The following is a 22,128-nucleotide window of genomic DNA, read 5'->3' as shown; positions in this document are numbered from 1 at the left end:
TGTGTATATAGTTGAGATGCATTCTCTATTCATTTGGAGTTTATAGCTAAACAGAGAGGAGTGTACTATATTTAATATGTCGGTAATAGTTGCATAATCTTAGAAACATAGAAAATAGTTGCAGGAATAGGCCATTCAGCCCTTTGAGCCTGCACCACCATTCAGTGTGATCATGGCTGATCATCTAACTCAGAACCCTGTACCTGCTTTCTCTCCATACCCCCTGATCCCTTTAGCCACAAGGGCCATATCTAACTTCCTCTTAAATATAACCAATGAACCAGCCTCAACTGTTTCCTGTGGCAAAGAATTCCACAGATTCACCACTCTCTGTGTGAAGAAGTTTTTCCTCATCTCGGTCCTAAAAGGCTTCCCCTTTATCCTTAAACTGTGACCCCTTGTTCTGGACTCCCCCAACATCAGAAACAATCTTCCTGCATCTAGCCTGTCCAATCCCTTTAGAATTTTATATGTTTCAATAAGATCCCCCCTCAATCTTCTAAATTCTAGTGAATATAAGCCTAGTCGATCCAATCTTTCTTTAAATGAAAGTCCTGCCATCCCAGGAGTCAATCTGGTGAACCTTCTTTGTACTCCCTCTTTGGCAAGAATGTCTTTCCTCAGATTAGGGGACCAAAACTGCACATAATACTCGAGGTGCGGTCTCACCAAGGCCTTGTACAACTGCAGTAGAACCTCCCTGCTCCTGTACTCAAATCCTTTTGCTATGAATGCCAACATACCATTTGCCTTTTTCACTGCCTGCTGTACCTGCATGCCCACCTTCAATGACTGGTGTACAATGACACCCAGGTCTCGTTGCACCTCGCCTTTTCCTAATCGGCCACCATTCAGTTAATAATCTGTTTTCCTGTTCTTGCAACCAAAGTGGATAACCTCACATTTATCCACATTAAATTGCATCTGCCATGAATTTGCCCACTCACCTAACCTAGCCAAGTCACCCTGCATCCTCTTAGCATCCTCCTCACAGCTAACACCGCCGCCCAGCTTCGTGTCATCTGCAAACTTGGAGATGCTGCATTTAATTCCCTCGTCTAAATCATTAATATATATTGTAAACAACTGGGGTCCCAGCACTGAGCCTTGCGGTACCCCACTAGTCACTGCCTGCCATTCTAAAAAGGTCCCATTTACTCCCACTCTTTGCTTCCTGACTGCCAACCAATTCTCTATCCACATCAATACCATACCCCCAATACCGTGTGCTTTAAGTTTGCACACTAATCTCCTGTATGGGACCTTGGCAAAAGCCTTTTGAAAATCTAAATATACCACATCCACTGGCTCTCCCCATCCACTCTACTAGTTACATCTTCAAAAAATTCTATAAGATTCGTCAAACATGATTTTCCTTTCACAAATCCATGCTGACTTTGTCCGATGATTTCACCTCTTTCCAAATGTGCTGTTATCACACCTTTGATAACCAACTCTAGCATGTTCCCACCACTGATGTCAGACTCACCGGTCTATAACTCCCCAGTTTTTCTCACCCTCCTTTTATAAAAAAGTGGGGTTGTGGCAACCCACTTCCCAGCGCACTCGAACCGGCTCACAAAGCGGTGCGCTCCGGCATTGAGGCCGGTCCCAAAGAGGGTACCAAGCCTGCTTCATCAGCGAGGGGCAAAGCCCACGCGCGGGATGGGTCTGTGAATATGTGCCCCCTACAGCATTCCTGCCTGGGGAGGGCGGGATCAGGAAGGCTTTAAAGCGAGGCCGCGAAGTTTGAATAAACCTCTTTTGCAACTGCAGCTCACCAACTACATGTCGTTATTTCAGCGCTGCATGTAGCACACCGCTACAATTGGTGACCCTGACGGCCCAAACGATATTTGGACCGGAGATGAACGATGCCACATCTGTTCATGCAGTTTCGTTAAAACTGCCAAACTTCTGGACGCTGCGACCTCACCTATGGTTCCAGCAAGCAGAAGCCCAATTCCACATTCGGCAGATAACCTCGGAGGCCACACGTTACTACTGCGTGGTGAGCTCCCTCGACCAGGAGACAGTGGCCCAGGTTGAGGAGTTCATACAGTTGCCCCCGGAGGATGGCAAATACACTGAATTCAAAGCCCTGCTCATAAGGAATTTTGGACTCTCATGGCGCAAGTGAGCTGCCCTTTTACTGCACCTGGATGATTTGGGGGACAGGCCACAGTCAGCTTTGATGAACGAGATGCTGTCCCTGGCCAGAGGACACAAGCCCTGCCTCATGTTTGAGCAGGCGTTCCTGGAGCAGCTGCCCAATGACATACGCCTGCTGCTGTCCGACGCGGATTTCAGTGACCCCCAGAAGGTGGCGGCCCGGGCGGACATGCTGTGGAAAGCCAAGTAGGAGAGTGGGGCATCTGTTGCACAGATCATCAGGCCACGCTCCCTGCAGCAGACCAGACCAGGCCCAGCTGCAGAGCCCGCTAACCCCAGAGGCAGAGGTGTGGAGACCAACGAACAATGGTGCTTCTACCACCAGTGGTGGGGCGTAGAAGCCCGCCACTGTAGCCCGCCCTGCAAGTTCCTGGGAAACGCCTGAGCCAGCCGCTGCTGATGGCTACAGCGGCTGGCCATCCGGATAGCCTACTGTATGTCTGGGACAAGCAGCCGGGACGCCGTTTTTTGGTCGACACCGGAGCCGAGATCAGCGTCTTACCTCCGACGAGTTACGACACCTGCAACAGAGAACTGGGTCCCACCCTGAGGGCTGCGATTGGCAGCTGAGTAAGGACCTACGGCAGCCATACGGTGCAGCTACAGTTCAGCTCCAGCTGCTTCACGTGGGACTTCACACTGGCCGCCGTAGCCCAGCCGCTCCTGGGAGCAGATTTCTTGCGAGCTCGCAGCCTACTGGTCGATCTGCAAGGGAAGAGACTGGTCCACGCCGAGACCTTTCAAACGTTCTCCCTAGGTGAAGCCCAGTTGCCAGCCCCACGCCTAGACTCCATCACGCTGTCCGGCAACGACTTCACCTGAGTCCTGGCGGATTTCCCATCAGTGCTGGCGCTGCAGTTCATGGCAGCCATGCCCAGACACGGCGTACAGCACCACATCCCGACACAAGGACCACCCCTCCATGCCCGTGCTCGAAGGCTTCCCCTGGACAAGCTCCAACTGGCGAAGGAGGAGTTCAAGAGGATGGAGGAATTGGGGATCATCCGGCGGTCCGACAGCCCATGGGCCTCCCCCTGCACATGATACCCAAAGCAACAGGGGGCTGGAGACCATGTGGTGACTACCGCAGGCTGAATGAGGCTACAACACTGGACCACTACCCTGTGCCGCACATTCAGGACTTTGCAGCAAACCTGCACGGCGCATGGATCTTCTCCAAGGTAGACCTCGTCCGGGGATACCATCAAATCCCGATGCATCCTGACGATGTCTGCAAAACGGCACTTATCACCCCATTCGGCCTTTTTGACTTCCTCTGCATACTGTTCGGCCTAAAGAATGCCACACAGATGTTTCAGCAGTTAATGGATGCAGTGGGATGCGACCTGGACTTTGCTTTCATCTACAACATCCTCATAGCCAGCAGTAGTCATCAGGAGCATCTGTCCCACCTCCGTCAACTCTATGCCCAACTGAGTGAATACAGTCTAACAATCAACCCTGCCAAATGCCAGTTTGGGCTCGACACCATCGACTTCCTGGGCCACAGGATTACTAAAGATGGGGCAACCCCTCTGCCTGCCAAGGTAGACGCAGTCCGCTATTTCCCCCGACCCAACACAATCAAAGGTCTTCAGGAATTTGTGGGTATGGTGAATTTCTACCACAGCTTCCTCCCTTCAGCAGCCCGAATCATGCGCCCCCTGTTCGCTTTGATGTCGGGTAAGGGCAAGGACATTACCTGGGACGAGGAGTCCGCCGCTGCTTTCATTAAAACCAAAGAAGCCTTGGCAAATGCCACAATGCTAGTGCACCCCAAAACGGACGTCCCTACCACCCTCACAGTGGATGCATCTAACACGGCAGTCGGTGGAGTGCTGGAACAACTCATTGAGGGTCACTGGCAACCCCTGGCATTTTTCAGCAAACACCTACGACCACCCGAGCTCAAATACAGTGCTTTCGACCGGGAACTGTTGGCGCTATACCTGGCAATCTGGCATTTCAGGTACTTCTTAGAAGGTAGGCCCTTCGTCGTGTTCACGGACCACAAACCGCTTACCTTTGCGTTCATGAAACATCCAACCCCTGGTCGTCCCGCCAGCAGCGACATTTGTCCTACATCTCCGAATACACGACGGATGTCCGGCATGTCTCGGGAAAGGACAACGTCGTGGCGGACGCCCTCTCCCGCCCTAACATCCAAGCCTTGTCCCGGGGGTAGACTTTGAAACGCTGGCAGAGGCGCAGCAGGCAGACGAGGATATCCCTAGTTACAGAACTGCAGTCTCCGGTTTGTAGCTCCAGGACCTCCCCATAGGCCCAGGTGAGAGGACCCTACTCTGTGACATCACCACCGGCCTACCCCACCCCGTTGTCCTGGCAACCTAGCAGCGGTGCATTTTCAACTCCATCCACAACTTAGCGCACCCCTCCATCAGGACAACCGTCCGGATGGTAGCCAACAGGTTCGTTTGGCACGGATTCCGCAAGCAGGTCAGTGAATGGGCCAAAACGTGCACCGAACAGCCAAGGTGCAGTGGCACACCAAAGCTCTGCAGCAGCAGTTCCACCCCACCCTCCGGCATTTCCACCACATTCATGTGGATATCGTGGGCCCCCTGCCAGTGTCGCGAGGAGCGCGGCACCTCCTGACTATCGTGGACCGGTTCACAAGATGGCCAGAGGCTCACCGACACCACCTCTGAATCCTGTGCTTGAGCACTAATCACAGCCTGGGTATCTCGTTTTGGTGTACCGGCCCACATTACCTCCGACAGAGGGGCCCAGTTCACCTCCAGCCTGTGGTCAGCTGTGGCCAGCCTGTGGGAACGTAGCTACACCACACAACTGCCTACCACCCACAGTCCAACGGCCTGGTGGAGCGTTTCCACCGTCACCTGAAGTTGACTCTCATGGCCCGCCTCAAAGGGCCTAACTGGGTGGACAAGCTTCCCTGGGTCCTGCTCGGAACCTGCACGGTGCCCAAAGAGGATCTGCACACCTCCTCGGCCGAGTTGGTGTACAGCGCACCCCTGGTCGTCCCAGGAGAGTTCATACCAGCCCCAAGGGGGCAAGAGGAAGAACCTGCAGCAATCCTGGGCAGACTACGCGAGAGGCTCGGTAACCTGGCCCCCATACCCACTTCGCAGCATGGGCAGAACCTGATCTGCATACCTAAAGACCTGCAAAATTGTAAGTTCATTTTTGTACGATGGGGCGGACATCAGGCACCACTACAGCGGCCCTACGAGGGGCCGTTTACGGTGATCAGTAACAACGGGTCCACATTCATGCTGGACATTGGGGGGAGAGAGGAGGTTTTCACAGTGGACCGACTCAAACGGCCCATGTGGACTTGGCGCAGCTGGTTGAGATTCAGGCATCGCGGCACAGAGGCAGACCTCCCAAACAGAGTCTGACCCAGACTGAGGACATTGGGGGGGTGAATTGCCGGTTCTGGGGGGCGGGTTATGTGACGACCCACTTCCCAGCGCACTCGAACTGGCTCACAAAGTGGTGCACGCCGGCATTGAAGCCGGTCCCAAAGAGGGCGCCAAGTCTGCTTCACCAGCAAGGGGAAAAGCCCGCACGTGGGACGGGACTGTGAATACACGCCCCCTACAGCATTCCCACCTGGGGAGGGTGGGATCAGAAAGGCTTTAAAGCGAGGCCGTGAAGTTTGAATAAACCTCTTTTGCAACTGCAGCTCACCAACTACGTTATTTCAGCGCTGCCTGTAGCATACCGTTACAGGATTACATTAGCCAGCCTTCAATCCTCAGGAACTAATCCAGAATCTAAGGAGTTTTAAAAAATTATCACTAATGCATCCACTATTTCTTGGGCTACCTCCTTAAGCACTCTGGGTTGCAGACCATCTGGCCCTGGGGATTTATCTGCCTTTAATCCCTTCAATTTACCTAACACCACTTCCCTACTAACATGTATTTCCCTCAGTTCCTCCATCTCACTAGACCCTCGGTCCCTCACTATTTCCGTAAGATTATTTATGTCCTCCTTAGTGAAGACAGAACCAAAGTAGTTATTCAATTGGTCTGCCATGTCTTTGTTCCCTATGATCAATTCACCTGTTTCTGACTGTAAGGGACCTACATTTGTCTTGACCAATCTTTTTCTTTTCACATATCTATAAAAGCTTTTACAGTCAGTTTTTATGTTCCCTGCCAGCTTTCTCCCATAATCTTTTTTCCCTTTCCTAATTAAGCCCTTTGTCCTCCTCTGCTGGTCTCTGAATTACTCCCAGTCCTCAGGTGTGCCGCTTTTTTTTGCTAACTTATTTGCGTCTTCTTTGGACTCGATACTATCCCTAATTTCCCTTGTCAGCCATGGGTGTACTACCTTCCCTGGTTTATTCTTTTGCCAAACTGGGATGAACAATTGTTGCAGTTCATCTATGCAATCTTTAAATGCTTGCCATTGCATATCCACTGTCAACCCTTTAAGTATCATTTGCCAGTCTATATTAGCTAATTCACGTCTCATACCTTCAAAGTTACCCTTCTTTAAGTTCAGAACCTTTGTTTCTGAATTAACTATGTCACTCTCCATCTTAATGAAGAATTCCACCATATTATAGTCACTCTTACCCAAGGGGCCTCGCCCGACAAGATTGCTAACTAACTCTTCCTCATTGCTCAATACCCAATCTAGAATGGCCTGCTCTCTAGTTGGTTCTTCGACAAGTTGGTTCAGAAAACCATCCTGCATACATTCCAAGAAATCCTCTTCCTCAGCACCCTTACAAATTTGGTTCACCCAATCTATATGTAGATTGAAGTCACCCATTATAACTACTGTTCCTTTTTTGCACGCGTTTCTAATATCCTGTTTAATGCGATCCCCAACCTCACTACTACTGTTAGGTGGCTTGTACACAACTCCCACCAGAGTTTTCTGCCCCTTAGTGTTATGCAGTTCTACGCATATCAATTCCGCATCCTCCAGGCTAATGTCCTTCCTTTCTATTGTGTTAATCTCCTTTCTAACCAGCAATGCTACCCCACCTCCTTTTCTTTCCTGTCTATCCCTCCTGAATATTGAATATCCCTGGATGTTGAGCTCCCATCCTTGGTCACTCTGGAGCCATGTTTCTGTGATCCCAACTATATCATATTCATTAATAACTATCTGCACATTCAATTCATCCACCTTGTTACGAATGCTCCTCGCATTGACACACAAAGCCTTCAGGCTTTACACAACTAGGTTGAAAAGTGGCCCTTTTTGCTTTTTGCCCTGGATTTGCCTGCCTGCCACTTTTACTTTTCACCTTACTACTTTTTGCTTCTACCCTCATTTTACACCCCTCTGTCTCTCTGCACTTGTTCCCATCCCCCTGCCACATTAACTTAAATCTTCCTGAATAGCTTTAGCAAACGCTCCCCCTAGGACATTGGTTCCAGTCCAGCCCAGGTGCAGACCATCCTGATTATACCGGTCCTACCTCCCCCAGAACTGGTTCCAATGCCCCAGAAATTTGAATCCCTCCCCCTTGCACCATTTTTCAAGCCACGTATTCATCTGAAATATACTCCTATTTCTACTCTGACCAGCACGTGGCACTGGTAGTAATCCAAAGATTATTACCTTTGTGGTCCTACTTTTTAGTTTATCTCCTGACTCCCTAAATTCACCTTGTAGGACCTCATCCCGTTTTTTTACCTATATCGTTGGTACCCATGTGCACCACGACCACTGGCTGTTCGCCCTCCCATTCCAGAATGTCCTGCAGCCACTCAGAGACATCCTTGACCTTTGCACCAGGGAGGCAACATACCATCCTGGAATCTCGTTTGCGGCTGCAGAAACGCCTATCTATTCCCCTTACAATCGAATCCCCTATCCACTCCTTTTCCTTCCCTCCTGTACTGCAGAGCCACCAATGGTGCAATGAACTCGGCAACTGCTGCCTTCCCCTGATGAGACATCTCCCTCACCAGTATCCAAAACAGTATATCTGTTTAGGATGGAGATGACCCCAGGGGACTCCTGCACTACCTGCCTACTGCTACGCTGTCTAGTGGCCACCCCTTCCCTTTCTGCCTGTGTAGCCTTTACCTGCGGTGTGGCCAACTCACTGAATGTGTTATTCACGACTTTCTCAGCATCGCGGATGCTCCAGTGTGAATCTGATCACAGCTCCAGACGCTCAATGCGGTCTGCCAGAAGCTGCAGTTGGACACACTTCCTGCACACATAGTCGTCAGGGACACTGGAAGTATCTCTGATTTCCCACAAGCTGCAGGATGAACAAACCACTGGGCCGATCTCAGCTGCCATGACCTACCCAATACTTGCCTCTACTTTTGAAACTTTCTCCTTTGAATGTAACTTACCCGGCCTTACCTCACTTGGAATAAAGCTCATCCTCAGCCTCTGCTCGCTGAAACCTCTCAAGACAAAGCCTTCCTACTCTGTCTCCCTCTACTCTGTCACCCGCTACAACATTGCCCACTCCATCTACTGTTCTCTTTAAATATTCCCGCTGCCTCACAGTCCAACTTACACACGCTTGCGCAGTTGTGCCCCCGTTAAACTGCTGAAGAAAATGACCTTCTTCCACAAACTGTTCTCTTTAAATACTCCCGCTGCCTCGCAGTCCGACTTACACGCATCTTGTATATATGTTAGTTGATTAAGTATTCTCATTCATTTAAATAATTCATTACTGGTCACAAGCATAAATACGTGAATTGAATATGTCATCATGCTACCATGTGATATATTCGCGCTTCATTTAAAGTAAACTCTTAAGTTAGATTCACATTTCAGACTCCCATGTCTTCGTTTGAAGTAGATTATTGTTTTGAAGGTATAAACCATAACAGGCAGAATCTAAAACATAATGTGTCTAATGTATCTAACACATTTTTGGAGAGAACAATGAATTCCAAACTTTGCAACAAGTTAAGTTGCAATTTTTAAGATTTTAACATGTAACAAAGTCTATGTACATTGGATAATCAAATAATCCTATTTATGTTATGATTCTCTTGATGCATTCTCTACTTTGCAAATTGTATTCACAATAATGTAGAACAAGCATTTTGTATTAACCATGTTTCTTTCATTAATTAGCTGTTTGATGGAGCATGGCCTGTGTCATGGATCAGCTTCACATTAAACTCAATGGCTTTGTTGTTTTATGCAAATGGCACTTATTTCTGCAATGTATAGTATAAGATTCAGCATAAACTTATTGCATACATCCTTCCTTACATTTGTTGCTAGGGCACAAGCGAACAGCATATCACAATTCATACCAAAGCTGCAGTTAATTACCAAAAGCAAGCATTGTTCTTATTGGAAAAGAATTCAATTCATTAACAAACACAGCACAGTTTTTTCAATTATTTCTTAGAAAATGACATTTTGATTATGAATATTTGGACTTTCATTTTTCAGTGGGTGTTTGAAATTGGACAGTCCCAGAGGAAGTGTTATTCAGCTCTATTTTGCACTCCATAATTACAGTAATTATGAATTTATCCTTCAAAGATATTATATAAGAATTAGTTAACCAACTGGTGTAATCTTTTGAAGTTAGTATAATATGGCACTTCACTGACATGCAATTATCCCTTTTCTGAAACAGATAACATACAAGGTGGAAACCAGAGTTTAAAATTTAGACAGAACACAGGTAGCAGAGAAATAAATCTTTAAATTCAATTTGTTTTTCTTCTTATATAACCATATAACCATATAACAATCACAGCACGGAAGCAGGCCATCTCGGCCCTCCTAGTCCGTGCCGAACTCTTAATCTCACCTAGTCCCACCTACCCGCAATTTCATAACCCTCCACTCCTTTCCTGTCCATATACCTGTCCAATTTGACCTTAAATGACACAACTGAACTGGCCTCTACTACTTCTACAGGAAGCTCATTCACAGCTATCACTTGCTGAGTAAAGAAATACCCCCTCGTGTTTCCCTTAAACTTTTGCCCCCTAACTCTCAAATCATGTCCTCTCGTTTGAATCTCTCCTACTCTCAATGGAAACAGCCTATTCACGTCAACTCTATCTATCCCTCTCAAAATTTTAAATACCTCGATCAAATCCCCCCTCAACCTTCTACGCTCCAATGAATAGAGACGTAACTTGTTCAACCTTTCTCTGTAACTTAAGTGCTGAAACCCAGGTAACATCCTAGTAAATCGTCTCTGCACTCTCTCTAATTCATTGATATCTTTCCTATAATTTGGTGACCAGAACTATACACAATATTCCAAATTTGGCCTTACCAATGCCTTGTACAATTTTAACATTACATCCCAACTTCTGTACTCAATGCTCTGATTTATAAAGGCCAGCGTTCCAAAAGCCTTCTTCACCACCCCATCTACATGAGACTCCACCTTTAGGGAACTATGCACTGTTATTCCTAGATCTCTCTGTTCTTATGTGCTTATTGAATGATGCATTTTGATACTGATATTTTTCACTGTTTTGTGTGGGCATATAGGCATTTGAGCTACAGTTTGTTTTGTGTTGCTTGCAATCTTAATCAGCAGTAACTGGTCTCATTCATCTATTTTTATCTCTGTAACAAAAGAGACTCCTAGCTACTGATGAATTAACACACAGTATCTCACAGTTCTTCAAAAGTGATTTACATTTTTTAAGTCTATCAGCAGTTTTGTGCTATTAGTCCACAACCAGTAGATCCTGATTAGGCCTCTCAAAACTTATTTCAATTAGGATTGCCGCAGTTGAGAGATAATTCCCAACTTATTGAAGCTGCCTTTAGCATTAGCACCAACAAACAATCTACTGGAAAAACTCAGCAGGTCCAGTGTGTTGCTCTAGATTCCAGCATCTGTGGGTGCTTTTGTCTCCATTTGCAACATCATGTCTGGGAAGTGGGTGCAAGTGACGTGTAATGATATGTGTCAATTTGGCATTTCTCAGAAGCGGTCTTCAGAAATTTAGGTCCAAAGGAGGAGCTATTATTAAACAGTGCTGGACACTCTGTAATCAATTATTGTTTTTATTTACTTGTGTTCATGTGAACTACTAATAAGTTAATAATGAACTTTACTAATAAATTGCCACTTTATGTTATCATAAAGTCAACGAGAAAGTAATCCAGCAAATAAAATACGTATAGGATGAAAATTTTTTATTTTGCATGTTTTTTCTGCTCCACAGTTTAGAAGATATCCCTAAGCTTCTTAATGTTTTCACAGGTTCGAACATGTAACAAGCCAAGGCTCTATGCATCATTCGATTGTTTCTGACTGTATTTGAACAGGATTTGTAGCCTGGAACAAAAGCATTGCTCTACTGTAATCAGCTTGAAAGAAATTGCAAACAAGTGGCTCGAAAGTATAATGCATAATAATTAACATACACAAACTGTAAGCAAATTGTTCCCTTTCTTTAACAGGAAATGGCTAATGGCTATAACTTTTTTATTCTCTGTAGTACCTGCTGTTTGGGCATTACAGGAACCAACAAGCAACAGAAATCCATGCATTACAGTACCAGCCATCTTATTCGTGTGGATGATAGAATATGTGCATCAGGCTCTTGTGGAAAATGCACTGATCAGCTGGATTATAAAGTAAACAGCAAAAGTTATTCCGATCACACCTCACAGTAGAAGCTCTTTGTACTTTTCTTCACCAAGATCTAACACAACTAGTTACAAGAACTTGACACTGTATTTTTCAGCATTTGCCGCATTTGGGATGCAGTTGTATTGTACAAGATGCATGCTCACTTTAAATAGTGCTTACTCTTGAAATTATTGCTCCAGCTGAGGCAGGTAGTGTATAACACAATCAGCATTGACTGAATAAATAGCATTTTGTATTGCAGTTACAGATCAAAATCTCCATTCCCTTTTATCAGTTTGGTCCTTCAAACAAATTGAGTTATGTAGATTGAGATATTGAATTGAATTGATTTTATTTCTTACATCCTTCACATACATAAGGAATAAAAATCTTTGCATTAAATCTCCATCTAAATGTGCAATGTTCAATCATAGTAATTCATAATAAACAGAATAGTCAATAAAATATAGAGTACACTGAAGACAGCATGATGGCCTGGTGGAAGAAGCTGTCCCGGGGCCGCGGTACCGCTTCCTGGATGGTAGCAGCTGGAAGAGATTGTGGTTGGGATGACTTGGGTCCCCAATGATCCTATGGGCCATTTTTACACACTTGTCCTTGTAAATGTCCTGAATAATATGAAGTTCACAACTACAGATGCACTGTGCTGTCCGCACCACTCTCTGCAGAGTCGTGTGATTAAGGGAAGTACAGTTCTCATACCAGGCAGTGATGCAGCCGGTCAGGATGCTCCCAATTGTGCCCCTGTAGAAAGGAGGGGACTCAGTACACAGCCCTGTGGGGCTCCTGTATTGAGAGTCAGAGGGTTGGAGGTGAGGGAGCCCACTCTTACCACCTGCTGGCCATCTGATATCATTCTGAAGGTGAAACTTGTGTGTGCCTAAGATCATGAGGAGTCATTGGCTTGTGAATTGTGGAAGCAAGATTTGAAAAAAAAAACAAGAGAGAGGCCAGTTGGGATATTCTGTGCACTTCAAAGCCCAGGGTAATTAGGCATTTGGTAAAGGGATATATAAAGTAGGCAGATTTCAATAGAGTAACCACTGTGGGGCTGGCCATTGTATGAGTGTTAAAGAGGAAGTTTTGAGGCTATGGCTGAAGAGGCTTCAGTAATAAGAGGTAAAGGCTTAGATATGTTTATGGTAAGTTTCTTTTCTTTTTTGTCTATTAGTGCCTTGCTAGTATAGTAAAATAGGGCCAGGGTCAGTGGTGTGTTCTTCATATCTGATATGGGAGTTTGGGGAGATATCCAGTCTCCCAGATAATTATATTTGCATGAGGTTCTGCAGCTCCTTACAGATCGTGTGTGGGAACTAGAGCCACAGCTGGATAACTTGCGGCTCAAGGGTTCCAATATCCTTGTGGGCAGATCTACTAGAGCTGCTGGGAAGGTTTAAATTGGTTTGGTAAGGGTATGGGATTCAGATCGATAGGTTAGATGAAGGGGCATTTGACGTACAGCATGTAGAAAGAATGATAGGTCATTGATAAGGCGGAATTGCATTTCATAGGCTGAGTTGAATTTTGTCTTTTTCTAATGTAAGAAGTATCAGGAACAAGTGTAATGAAAGTAGAATGTGGTCCGATGTATGGAACTACAATATTGTGGTCATTACAGAGAATTAGCTGTCACAAAGGCAAAAATGACTGCTGGATGTTCCAAAAGGGACTGGAAACTATAATAGTGTCGCGCTAACTACTACGCTACCATGGAACACTAGAATGGGTGGACAGCTGAAGACTTTCTTTCAGGTGGATATGGCTCATACAAGGAGGCATAATTTTAAGGTCATTGGAGGAAAGTATCGGTGGGGTTGTTGGCATCAGAGATAAGATTTTTACGCAGAAAGTTTTGGGTGCATGGAATGCTCTACCACGTGGTGGTAGAGACAGATACCTTAGGGACACTTAAGAATTATGGATGAGAGAAAATGGAGCGCTAGATAGGAGGGAAGGAAATTGATCATAGAGTAGGTTAAAAGGTTGACACAACATTGTGGGACAAAGTGCATGTACTATACTGTATTGTTCAATATTCTGTGTTCCATGCCCTAGGTTGTCTTCTGCACTTCAGTAAAAGATGGAAGAAATAGAACTGTTGTGTATTTAATGTTTAAGTAATGTTTGAGTAATCTTGTGTACATATAGGCATATTGATTGATTAAGTATTCCTTTATATTTAAATAATTAATTAAAAGTTATGTGTAAAATTACATTAATTTCATACATCATCAGGCTACCATGTGATAAGTGTATGCCTTGCTTAAAAGTAAGCTCAAGCTACACCAGTACTTTCAGACTCCTGTGAATTTCTTTGAATTAGTTTAATATTTTGACGTTACAAAACAGAACAAGAATCAACTTAAACTGTACAGAATTTACTTTTGCTGGTCAATGCGATAGTTAATTCCATACCAGCACATACCAGGAATGGTACTTAACCCAGGAGAGGATCCCGAGGAGGTTCTCAAGACTGGTCCCAGGAATGAACATATGGGGAGCATTTGATGTCTCTGGGTCTGTGCCTGACCGAGTTCAGAAAGATAAGAAGAGATTTCATTGAAACTTATTGGATACTAAAAGGCTTGGATAGAGTAAATGTGGAGAAGATACTCTCATTAGTAAAAAAATCTAAGATCTGAAGTTACGGCCTCAGAATAAATGGGCATTCCTTTATAACTGAAATGAACAGGAATTTCTTCAGTCACGTGGTGATGAATCTGTGGAATTCGTTGCCACGGAGGGCTGTGGAGGTCAAGTCATTATGTGCATTCAAGACAAAGATTGATAAGTTATGGATTAATAAAGGGGTTAGGGCTATAGGGAGAAGTTGGGAGCACTGGGTTAAGGATATGAGCCTTAATTAAATGGTGGTGACTCAATACACAGAGTGACACTGCTCTGCTCCTCAATCTTATTGCCATGAATGGTGAGGACAGGTGTATAATAATTCATGTATGTCCAAACAACACTGTAGTGTTGTGAGAATTTAAGGTCTAAAGAAACACATTGTGAGCTATGGCTCTGCTAGTAAATGATGTGAGATCTTGACAATATCACTCTGTAAGTGGCTGTGAGCCAGTTCATCAATTAAAGTATATGGGAAGGAATACTGCCATATTCATTAACAGCTTACCAATGGCAACTATATAGTCTTCACCAACAGGGATTGGAAAAAGTATTTCTATCTTTTTAGTTTTATCAAAACACACACAAAATGCTGGAGGAACTCAGCAATTCAGGCATCATCTAACTATGCAAGGAAAATAAACAGTTGACGTTTCAGGCCAGCACCCTTCATCAGGACTGGAAAGGAAATGGAGAGAAGCTAGGTAAATTTATATTTTATATTGTGACGATTTTTAAAATGCCACTTTCACCGCATTTTTATGCCACTTTCCTGATAAGTACCTGTAAATCATCTATTTGTTTGAAATTGAGGCAACTCTTCACCCACTTGATCATTGATCCTGACTCTGGCCTGAGCAAAGAAAGCAATGCATCTTCATCCTGAGTATAAGCAGTAGGAGGAGAAACTGGATTCACAAGTGGATGCTGTACAGTATGCATGAAAAAAGTAATTCTTTCTGCATGGAAAAGTTAGGCCTTATTACTTACAAAATATCATCTGAGCTCCCATTGTGATTTAGTATTTGCTTTGAGCTGTTACCTAGGTGCTAGCGTGTTGAATTTTCACCAGACGGCCTCACCAGTCAAAACTCCATTTTCAAACATCAGACAATGCCATTTTGTAACTGTTTTGGCAGGAAGCTTCTCACTAGTAAATAGATCTGCCATAGACCTTTCCACTATCTGAATCCCACTTCTGCTTGTAAAAATATGAATTAGGAAAGTGAGAAGATGACTCAGTCACTCCAACTTTTCAATGATGCAAACTCTACTCCATTTTTTCCACATCACCATGGTAACTATTCATCCCTTAGTTTTTTCTAAAATTTACAATTTAGTTTTAAAACAGAAAGGCAGATCATTAACAAAACGAGAACAGACTGGGAAAAAGCTAAGGCCAATGAAATCAGTGAGTTCTTGTACAGCAACTGCTGAAGGCAGGCCTGCAGGTGCACTCACTTTCATATGAGAGTTAATTCTTCTGTTTTATGAAGAACACGTGCGGATCTCATCCACCACAAAACTGATGAACTTTCTGGGAATGAAGACTTAAATTAACAATTTGCAATTTTTTGCAACATTGGATTAAAATCTACCTTCAGAATATGGCAATGCACACAAAATGTTGGAGGAACTTAGTAGGCCAGGCAACATCTATGGAAAGGAGTAAGCAGTCTACCTATTGGGCCATGACCCACCTTCCCATAATTGATGCCTAACCTGCTGAGTCCCTCCAGCACTTTGGATTTCCAGCATCTGTAGATGTTCTCCTGTTTCAGAATAAGCTAATTCATTTTAGATTGTGTTGCACTATATTTTTATAATTTCATAAAAGCTTCACTAACATCCTAGAACTATAATAAATGAAAGCCCCTTTGTGAATTTAAATATTGAAGAATATCTTCCATTAGCTACTACATTAATGCTTAACAGGCATAAGGAATGCTCCAGCACTTTCAGACCCAGCGTGCTACAGTGTTAACAAAGAAATATACATCAAATCACATTGCTATATCATTTTGTTCTCATAGACAGATAACATCAAATACGATTTGAATGCAAATATGTTCCAATATGAAGACTCCTGATGCCCATAATAACAGTACACTAGTGAATCCTGTTATTCAATGCAGCTGTATATCCTGTTCAGCTGCTCCTGAAGTCTAATAGACAGTTGTAAATCAAAGGCATTTTAGGTTGACTTGAAGATAGCTCACATGGGATCTGGTAACCTTTGTGGGGAGACTTTACTTATTTTGTAGACTATTGCTATCATATTAGTCAGCACAGAAGCATAATAGTTAGAAAAACACTCTACAGCACCAGGTACAGGTTCAATTCCTGCCTCTGTCTGTAAAGAGGTTCTATATTCTCCCTGTGACCACATGGGTTTTCTCCATGTGATCCTGTTTCCTCCCGCAGTCCAAAGGCTTACTAGTTGGTAGGTTAATTGGACACTGTAAATTGTCCTGTAATTAGGCTATCATTAAATCAGGCAGCACAGTTCGTAGGGCCTACTCCACACAGTATCTCAATAAATATATAAATATTTCAGTTCAAAGCAATCTCTAGATCATGGTAGCTGGACGAGCAGCCTATCAAACTAAAAAATTCTTGCAGACAGCATATCAAGATGCATAAAACACATTTTTTGACTGAGTTATCAAGTCAAATCAAGATTGGAGACTATGAGTACAACTAAATTTAAAGATGAAATGTCATAAGTGTTAAAGAAGTATTTCAAAATTCTATTTTAAAATATCCACGTGAGAATCAATATTTGCATAAGATTAATTTCAAGGCCAGAATGTTTCCACAGCAACAATTATTTCATTGCTCTCTGAATTTTTTGCACTACTTACTTTTATGTCATGCACGATACTGTTGCAACAAAACAACTAATTCTATGTCATATGTCAGTCATAATAAAACTGATTCTGATCCCATTTCTTATAGAGACAAGCACTGTTTCCACTATTAGTCTAAAAGTAAAATCCAAGTCAGTTTAAATGATTTCTCTTGATTGCAATGGATAAGTCACTGGGGTGCATGGAATCAAAAAAGGTGCTATAAAATTTAACAGCACATGTATGGCAAGCATTTGTTATATATGTAACTGCAGAATTTGGATGAATTATAGCGTACATGAACTTTGATAGCTATGTTAACCTTCAGTATAGGAATTCACTGAAGCTATCCTCAGTACTAATGTAATTTGTGAATCATTGAAGTAAATCATCAATTCCTGTGGCAGAGTGGTAGAATGGCCTGTGAAGCAGAACCTGACAAGTGGGTCTTTTTGATATGATGTCCAGCTAACATTTCAGGGAGAGTGATGGATGTAGCCAAAATACCTAAAGAATATTACTTGCAATTTTTGTCCCCTTCAACAGTTCATATTGTTTAGTGCAATGATGCAACATTTTAACACCAACCCATCAAAGAGTTTGAAATTTTAAAAAAACAGCTAAAATACAAAAACACTATTGCTTAAATATTGCTTCTTTGATATTACTGGCAAATGGTTACATACATGACTGAATGGATATTGTACCACTACCATGTCTTCAAATATTGGGGAGGGACAGTTCCTGGTCCTCATCCGACACAACCTTCAGAATGACCAATCACTAAAATGTCAAAGCATATTATAGTCATATGCAGATTAGTCACCCATTGTATCTATTTTTAATATAAAAATACAGTTTGCAATTAGGATATGAAATCAGGTGAGTTTGAACTAGAGGCCTAATTAAGAAAAAGTTTTCAGAAAACTTTTAAATTTAGGTCAACCTGACACGACATGACAATTATTTTTCATCCTTTTAAACTGACAAATGTGTGAAATGTAGCAGTAAATAGAATTTGTGACAGAATGTTGATATCTGTTCATCATTGTTTTAAAATGGAAAGTAAAATCCAGCTATGTATTTGTAGGCCCCTAATAATTTGAAAATTTAAGTTCTGTGTAAATACAAAGGTGAACAAATAACTGATGATTAGTGGTACCCTTTCAGCATTTGTACCTCCCATAGAGATAAAGGACTGTCTGCCAGCTGACTTACATGTTGCACCTCTACAATTTAGAATTAAATCAACATACATCTTAGCAAATGCATGGTACATGTAACATATCCATTGATTATACTGAAGTCGAACATGGTTGCACCATATGCTCACTTATATTAACTGATTTTAAAATGTATAAAAATGCAAGCTGCCACAGTAGCAATTCTCAAAGTTTGGCATAGAACTTAACAGAATTCACTCTCAAACAAGAAGAAAAAAGTCTCCAAAGTTTTGGAAAACATGAGATTTTCGACTATTTCTCTTTGAGCTGTTTCTTACAGCCATCCTGCAAAGGTGGCCTGATCACATCTAGATGAGGTGAAACTCATCAGGGCTTACAAAGTAGTACTACACAGAATATCAGCTCAGTCAAGTTTTGGTTTATTAAGGTTACGTGCCACAAATAAAAATATAAATAACAATGCTACAAATAATGAAACGCAGAATATCATAAGAAACCACTGAAGATTATATGATAAGCAGAAGAGATTCTGCAGATGCCAGAAATCCAAAGTAACAGAACTCATGATGATGGGTCTCAGCCTGGAACGTTGACTGTTTATTCCTTTCCATAGATGATACCTGACCAGCTGAGTTCCTCCAACATTTTGTATGAAATTATATGATATTGTGTACCAAGATAACCACCATATTGTATGGCCTTACTCAGCTTTAGCCTTTAGCTTTAAGTTACCTCCATTCACATGTGCATCTTGCTTTCTAAGACTATGAGGCTCAGAGAAAGGAAACCCAAGAAAACCAAACCATCCTTGTCTATACTGATGGTAACCCCATACGCAGAGTCTTTGCACTTTGTTATTTAACGTTAAAAATTATACATACTTTAAATCTAGATTAACATAAATCACGTGGAGGAATTGTTCCCCAACAATGCGGGTAGTTGTAGCTAGAGTCAACTACAAATTGTTCAAGTTTACCCTGAACATTTTTTTTTATTTTGTAACTCAAAAATTTCATGTCCAACAATTTGATAAAAGTAACTTCCTCAAGCTCCTGTTCTTCCACCCCAAATTGATTCTACCCTACCATCTCCATTGATCTAAATTGATGAGCTGATAGATTTAGAAAGGTGATTCATTTAATGTCTGTACATCAGTGGAATAAATATTTTTTGATGGGGAGAAGTTTGAGTTTATCGTCTTCTGAAAATCTGGTGAATTGATTTTACCCCGGTGATTGTTGGGGGCAGAACAAAATTAGTTTGACTTGCCTTTTGATCTGTGTTACCTCCCTAAACAGCAAGGAAATTGAGGAATATGAGAAGAGAATGGGCAACTGAACTGGCGTTGAGGTCAAGATTGGATCAGCCATGATCTTATGAACTGATGGAACAGGCTCAAGGGGTTGATTATCTGCTCCAGCCACTCTTTCTTATATTCCTATAAACCTTGTTGACAATTGCACCACAAGATTTCAGAGAAGAATTCAGATTTTTAAATTCCAACTATTTGTGTTCATATGAACAGCTACTTCACTATTCACTTTCAGGTCTCAATCTATTTTTCCTGAGACAACATGTAGATACTCTCAATGGGGGGGGGGGAATGGCTTTACCCATGATGGACTGGGCTGTATTCACAAATTTTCATAAGATTTTCCATTCAAAGGCATTGGTGTTTCCACACCAGGCTGTGATGCAGCTACCACTCATCTACTGAAGTTTGTCAAAGTTTTAGATATCATGTCAGATCTCTGCAAATGCTAGGGACGTAGAGGCCCTGCCATGATTTATTTGTGATTGCACTTTCATGGTGGGCCTAGGGCAAGTCCTCCAAAATAATAACACCAAGGAATTTAAAACTGATAACCCATTCCATCTCTGATCCTCCAATGAGGACTGGTTCACAGACCTCTGGTTTCCTTCCCCGAAGTCTAATATCAACCTCTTGGTCTTGTTGATATTGAGTAAGAGGTTGTTCTAAAGCACCACTTAGCCAGACTTTCAATCTCCCACCTATATGCTGATTCATCATCACCTTTGATTTAGCCTATGATGGTAGTGTCATCAGCAAAGTTGAAAACGGCACTGGTTTGTACTTAACCACAGAGTCATAAGTGTAAAGTGAGTAGAGCAGGGGATTATGCACACAGTCTTGTGGTACACCTGTGCTGATAGAGGTCATAGAAGAGACATTGTTGCCAACCTAAACAGGCTGGAGTCTGCAAGCGAGGAAATCCAGGATCCAATTGCACAAGGAGGTATTGAGGCCAAGGTTTAGATCCTGTTGATTAGTTTTGTGGGGATGATGGTACTGAGCTGTAGTCAATAAAGAGTATCCTGATCTACACATCATTGCTGTCCAGAGGATCTAGGGTTGAGTGAAGAGCCAATGAGATGGCAACTGCTGTGAACCTCTTGCTCTGGTAGGCAAATTGGAGCAGGTCTAACTCACTTCTCAGGCAGGAGTTGATATGTTTCAGCACCAACCTCTCATAACTCTTCTTCACTATGGATGTAAGTGTTACTGGGTAATAGTAATTCAGGCTGGTTACCACACTCTTCCATAATTGAAGCCTGCTTGAAGCAGATGGGTGCCACACTCTGCCAAAGTGAGAGATTAAAGAACTCAGTGAACACTCGAGCCGGTTGAACAGCACAGACCTTCAGTACTTAACCCAGTATTGCACCCGGCCCAAATGGTTTTTGTGCATTTACCCTCCTGAAGGCTGCTCACATGTCAGTTTCAGAGATGGAAATCATAGGATCATTGATGGAGTTGGGAGTTGGTGATGGTTCCTCCATGTTTTGACAGTCAAAGCGAGTATAGAAGGCATTGAGCTCATCTGGAAGTGAAGCCCTGCTATCACCTATGTTATTTGATTTAACTTTATAAGAAACCTACCACAACTGTCGAGGACCCTTCATTGATTCAAGTTCAGTCCAGAATTGCCACTTTGTCCATCAGATGGCTTTCTAGAGATTGCACCTGTACTTGTTTGTACCTGGGTTTGAGTTACTTGATTAGCTGACTTTAATCTTGGTATATCCCTTTTAAATATGTATGCAACTATTGCAAAACAGATGGTCTATTTGGATATGAATTTCCATTAAATGAGTTGAGTTGTCCCATTCCCTACAAGCTGAAGACCTTTTTTTCTGAACTTGGGAGGAGAGAAAACTAGTTCCCTCTATGGAGAAATCAACTCAATTTATTTTAAATTTGCAGTGAGGTTGGGAAAGGAATGAAATAATCCATCCCCACATTCTCTGGACCTGGAAAATGATTTGCCATGTTCCAGATTCTCATGATATTGACATACTAACCATATTTTTCTTTGCATAGAGGTTGCCTGACCAGCTGAGTATATCTGGAATTTTCTGCTTTTATTTCAGGTTTCCAGCTTCTGTAGATTTTCTTCATTTCCTAATGAAATAGTGACTTGACAGCAACCTTTCCCTCAATGTCAGCAACACAAATAAACTGGCCATTGACTTCAGGAACAGGGGTGCTGCACATGCTTCAATTTACATCAATGACGTTGAGATAAAGAAGAGCTGAGAGCTTCGGGTTCCTAGGAGTAAACATCACCAATAGCCTACATTGGTCCAACCACTAGCACCTTCACTTCCACTGCAGATGAAAGAAATCTAGCATGCCAAGATCATTTGGCATGGCATGGGCATAATTTCATTAGTTTCAAGATAATTATGGAGAAGAATAGGT

The sequence above is a fragment of the Hypanus sabinus genome, chromosome 6 (assembly GCF_030144855.1).
Source record: "Hypanus sabinus isolate sHypSab1 chromosome 6, sHypSab1.hap1, whole genome shotgun sequence".
In the NCBI taxonomy this organism is placed as follows: domain Eukaryota; kingdom Metazoa; phylum Chordata; class Chondrichthyes; order Myliobatiformes; family Dasyatidae; genus Hypanus; species Hypanus sabinus.
The sequence above is the reverse complement of the archived record's forward strand: the minus strand, read 5'-3'. Positions refer to the sequence as shown.